We start from the raw sequence: 5,887 nt of genomic DNA on the forward strand, positions 1-5,887 counted from the left end.
CCTCCGGCCCCGCCCAGCCCACGTGGGAGGAAGTGGCGGGTCTGCAGCGGCACTTCCTCCATCAGTTCTGCTGAGGACCTCTGCATGTGGGGTGTGAGCGGGGATGGGACCGCAGGGAAGAGAGCGAGGGGCATAAAGAGACAGACAGACAGACGGAAGGAAACACCCAGGTGCCGCATGCACCCAGGGAGGACTGCTGGGGACAGCACCTGCTCCCCCAGCTCGGCATTTGCCCAGGAGCCCGAGGCAGGCCAGGAGTGTCCCGTCCTGGCTGAGCCCAGGATGTTCCGCTCCCAAAGCTCCTTTCATCGGCTCCCACTTGAGAAAAGTCCCGTTCACTGAGCACCAGGGAGGGCTTCCTGCTCCTTCAGAGACGTGTGGCTTCTTCCTGTGGAGGGATGGGTGGGGAGTAGGTCCTGTTTCCCCTTTCTCTAGGGCTGCTGGGAAACTCTTCATCAAATCTGAGGTTCGTCCAGGCTGTGCTGACAGCAGATGGGCCTCGGGCCGTTTGACTCCCAGCTCTGCCACTCAGGACCCGTGTGAGCTCGGGCCAGTCTGCACTGAGCCTCGTTTTGCTGACCTGTACAAGGGGCGATCATGCTCACCCCGGGGATATGGCCGAGATGGCCTGAGTCGATGTGTGGGGTGCTTGGGACGCAGTAGCTGCTCCAGAAACACTTCCTCCTCTTGGCTTCGATTTTCTTCATTGGTTAAAACTCACGATCGCTTTGCTGGAGCCTTTTCTGCAGCTTGATTGAAATTCTTCATGGAAAAAGGTGCAGGTTAAGAATTACCGACCAGCAGACCCTCATCCGGGAACCCCGAGGCCCGCGGGGTCTGTTCATCTGCTTCCCCGTCCTGTGGAAGCCTGTGAGGGTGAGGCCACCCTGGGTCCCGGCCTCTGACAAGATGCGGGGAGAGCCAGGGCGGTCAGGTGAGGAGTGCCTGAGGGAGTGGGGGAGGGGGAGGGGATGGAAGGTTCTGGAGAAGGTGGGGGAGGGGCAGGCGCCAGCTCCACTCTCCTTGGCCCCGGGCTGCTGATGCCAAGGTGACTCCTCCCCTGGACCCTGGGCTGGCCCTCAGTCTCTGCCCGTGGAGACAGGCCCAGCGTCCCCTCTGCCTCCTGACTGCGGTCTCCCGAGGGAGGCCACCAAGCCAAGCCACCCTCACTGTCCAACCCTCAGAATCGTGAGAAATAATAAACCGTCGTTTTTCCAAGTTTCGTTTCTAATTGAGACCTCACGGTGCGTATTCGCGGAGCGCTGTGGTCTTCTGACACTGGACGCGAGGCATCGTGACCACATCAGGATGATCGGCCCAGCGGAGTGTTCACCTTCCCTCTGAGTTGGGAACATTCAAAGGCCTCTCGACTTGCTAAGGCCTTTGTCCTTTAAGTCACCCATGTGCGGGCTGTTTTGTTACACAGTGAAACTCACTGATACAAACGAAATCCTCCAGAGAAAACGGAGGCTCCCATCTGCGACGTGCTCCACCAAGCGGGAGGCTGAGTTGGTGGCTGTTCAGGCTCAGGAGCCCGGATGTCAACTCCCAGCCTGGCGAACCCGGGACCTTGAACCTGCGTCCCTCCCCCAGTTCTGCTCAACTCAAGGTCGTTTCTTGGGAAACGTTGAAATTGTCTCCGTGGTAAACCAGGTTTGGCTCAGTACATTTGAGCCTGAGGCACCAGCAACTGTTTCAAAAAGAGAAGGGAGAGGGAGCACACTCCCAGCGGCTGAGCTACTGTCCCCAGCAAGCCCGGCTCACAGGGCGGCCTTGGCGGGCGCCCGGAGCACCCACTAGCTACCCCCAAGGGATGAGCGTCCCGGGGCCTGGCCTGTCGGTGTGCCATGGGCTCAGGCTGGGGTTTTCAGACAGGTCAGTGGGAGGCAGCGGGCAGTGGGCAGAGCGGGCATCGTCTCTGAGGTCCCCTTGGTCATTTTCTTATTTCCTCTGAAGGACTTGGTCTGGGCAGCATCGGGAGGCCAGAGGGTGGCATGTCCGGCATCTTGGGGCTGCCGAGGGTCTGGCCTGGGAGCCCGGCCGGGGGCGGGCGTGGGGAGCACAGGAGCCTCCCGGTGGCCTGCCCTCCCTGTGGCTCCTCCCCCGTGTTTGGCCCCTGGCCCTGCTGGCCGTGGGGGGGCGCCGGGAGGCAGAACCAGGCACCCGGCAGGGACAGGAAGGTGTCCCGCTCACCAGAGGGAACCGCGGTCAGTAAAGGGGAAACTGATGACGCAGGTCTCCGCAGCTACTTTGGTTGTCAGTAAATGATCTCAGGCCGGTTTAAACCAGAACTCACTGGCTCAGTCCTGGAAAGGAGGCATCCAGACACCGGGACCCAGATGTCTTTGTCTGTTCCTTCTCAGCTCCAGGCTTCTATCAGTCACCTCGGGCTTCAGGGCACTGCCCCCCCTCCCAGGAGAAAAAAGAAAACCCCGGGAAAGGCTTTGATTGGCAGGTCTGGGTCTCGTGCTGGGTCCGTGTCCAGGGGAGGGACAGGCCCATCAGAACCACAAAGAGAACTTCTCTTTCTCCAAAAGAGCTCATCTCTTAGGCCGTAAATCAAGGATCAACAAGGGCAGCACAATCACCACGATTTCTTACAGATTGTAATGGAATGAAACTAGGATCCGACAGAGGGAAATGACAGAAATGACAGGGACACAAGGAGACGGGACGGTCACTCATGAACGGTCAGTGGCCACCGGTGAAATGGGGGGGGGATTCACAAATGAAATGAAAATGGAGAAGCGACCTGCAAGACCACGGGATAAAACCGCGGGACTCCAGGGGAAGTTGGGAGCGAGGAGTTGGAAACTGATCCCAGATGAGCTGGTGCCTCCCGAGGTCTCAGGAAAACAGGGACCCACTGAGCTGAACCAGGGAGGGAGAAGGGCGGGAGCAGAGCAGGATCAGTGAACCAGAAACTAAAGGTCCGTAAAACCGCAGGTTGGTTCTCTGAAGAGATGAGATTGACAGGCCCTCCCTGGGGGAAAATGAGAGAGAGAGAGAGAGAGAGAGAGAGAGGGAGAGGGAGAGAGGGAGAGGGAGAGAGAGAGGGAGAGGGAGAGAGAGGGACCCAAAGTGATCCAACGGGAAAGGAAAAGGGAGACTGTTACATTAGATCCACCGAGATCCCGAGGATCGTTGGGCTGCTTTGAAATTGAGATTCCAACAAACGGGCAGACCTAGAAGGAACGGATCAGTCTCCAGACACAGATGAGCTACCCAAATCGGACCAAGAGGACGTGAGGACCCTGATCAGATTAACGAAGAGCAAGAGGCTGAACCAGGAATCAACAGCACAGCACTGAAGAGCCCCAGACCACGGGACCCACAGCAGGTTCACAGAAGGCTCCTCACTACTGCCCGACTTAGACAGAGAAGGGGAAGCTTCCGGATTCCTCCTTCAGAGTGGTATCACCTGGGCACCAAAACCAGAGAAGGAAAAGGAGATGACCAGCCAATTCCCTGGATGAACATAGACACAAAATTTCTTTTTTTTTAAAGCATATAAAGCAGGGTTTATTTAAAAAGGGGGTCACACAGACTTCTCCTGGGAGGGAGCTCCTCCCGGGGCCCAGCCCCAGCCCACCAGCCTCTATGTGTCTTAGGCTCCTTTATTCTCCTGCTCGCTGCCCCCTGACCTCTCTCCTGTGACCTGTGACCAGGCCCGGGGGCTGCAGGTGGGGTGGCCCAAAGCTGGGCCGAAGGGGCTGGTGGGGGGAGTGATCTGGGCAAGAGGGGGTGTCACTAACGACTCCCTGTGGGGAGGGACCATCCTGGGACAGGTTGCCTTGGCCACAGGTTGGAGCTGGGGCGGGTGATCTGGATCAGGTGGAGGAAGGGCATTTCAACCCCTCCATTCTCTGGATCTGGCCCTGCCTCTCTGCCTGATTCTGGCTTCATCCCTCTCCAGTTTTAGGAACTCCCGACTGCTGCAAGGAGAAGGGGTGATAACCACTCACAAAAGTTCTTAATAAAATACTTCAAGACATAAACAAAGATCACACACCATGATCGAGTTGTTTTCCTTCCAGGGATGCAAGGCTGGTTCATGACACACAGATCAATCAATGAAACACACCACATCAACGGAAGAAGGATAAAGATCACACTATCATCTCAACAGACGCAGAAAAATCTCTTGACAGAATTCAACGCTGCTTCGTGATAAAAGCTCTGAAGGAAGGGCCTCACCTTGGCGTGATATATACCCCATCCAAAACCCCACCGCCAACACCGTAGGGAATGGGGAAAAACTGAAGGCGTTCCCTTTAAAATCAGGAATGAGACCAGGATGTCCACTCTCGCCCCTCGTATTCAGTACAGTGCTTGAAGGTTTAGCCAGAGCAATTAGACAAGAAAAAAGAAATAAAAGAGAAAAAAGGAAGAAGACAAATCACCCTTTTCTGCAGGTGACATGAGCCTGTACTTAGAAGACGCTAAATTCTCTGCCAGAAAACTTGAGATCTGATACACAGATTCAGCAAAGTAGCAGGATACAAAACCAATATTCAAGAATCGATCGCTTTTCTATACACTGATAACAGACCCGCTGAGAAAGACATCAGGAAAACAACCCCATTCACCACGGCTTAAAGAATACCCCGGACAGACCTTACCAACGAGCTGAGAGACCGCGGGAAGGAGATCACAGGACATGGGCACGAGAAATGTCAGAAGCCTCTCGGAGATGGCAGGAACTCAGAGATGTTCCTGGATGGGCACCGTTGACATCGTTAAAATGCCACGTCACCCGGGGCCACCGACAGATAGAACGCAATTCCCATCAAAACACCGATGACACCGTTCAGCTCAAACAATCAACATCCAGACAGGCCTAAAAGTCACACGGAAGCAAAGAAGTCCCCAAGAGTCAGAGCCATGCTGAGCAAGAGGAGCAAGGCGGAGGCACCCCAGTGCCGATTCCAGAACCTTCTAGAGAGCCAGGGCCACCGGGGCAGCGCGGCGCTGGCACAGAAGCAGACGCTCATCAATGACCTGCACCTGAGACCCACGACTCTAAGACTGTTGGAAAGGACTCCCCGGGAGGCACTTCAAGATCAGGTAGGGCGACGGCTCCCTGAAGAGGGCACTGGAGGCTCAGGAAATTCAACACGGGGCGGCGTCCAGGTAAAAAGCACCTGGACAGCAAAGACCGCCACAGGCAGAGGGAAGAGCCAGCCTCGGAATGGGACAGAACCTGCTCCAGCGGCTCTTCCAACAGAGGGTCGATACCCAGAATGCCCTGAGACCTCAAAAACTCCCCCGAAACCCAGCTGATTAACGGGCAAGTGGACTGAATACACACTTCTCAAAAGAAGGACAAATCTCCGGGCGAGGTGGCTCTCGCCTGCAATCCTAGTGGCTCAGGAGGCTGAGGCGGGAGGATCACAAGTTCAAGGCCAGCCTCAGCAATTGAGTGAGGCCCTAAACAACTTAGTGAGATCCTGTCTTTAAATAAAATATATATTTTTAAAAGGGTTGGGGACGTGGCTCAGTGGTTAAGCACTCCTGGGTTCCGTCCCTAGAAGGAGGAGGAGGAAGAGGAGGAGGAGGAGGAGGAGGAAGAGGAGGAGTTCAATACTTGTGTGAAGAATGTTTGAATATCTTCAGCTTCAGGGAAATGCAAATCAAAACTACACTGAGTCCATCTCACTCCGGTCAGAATGGTTATCATCGAGAAAGCAGAAAATCATAAATGCTGGTGAGGTCGGGGGAAAAGGACCCCCATACACTGTGGGTAGGAATGTAAACTAGCACCACCACCATGTAAATCAGCCTGGAGGTTCCACAAAACACTAAAACTGGACCCACCACGTGATCCGGCCACAGCACTCCTCATATCTACCCCAAGGAATTAAGGGTCTGCACGCTGCAGGGATCC

Source organism: Urocitellus parryii, chromosome 5 (assembly GCF_045843805.1).
Source record: "Urocitellus parryii isolate mUroPar1 chromosome 5, mUroPar1.hap1, whole genome shotgun sequence".
Classification (NCBI taxonomy): Eukaryota; Metazoa; Chordata; class Mammalia; order Rodentia; family Sciuridae; genus Urocitellus; species Urocitellus parryii.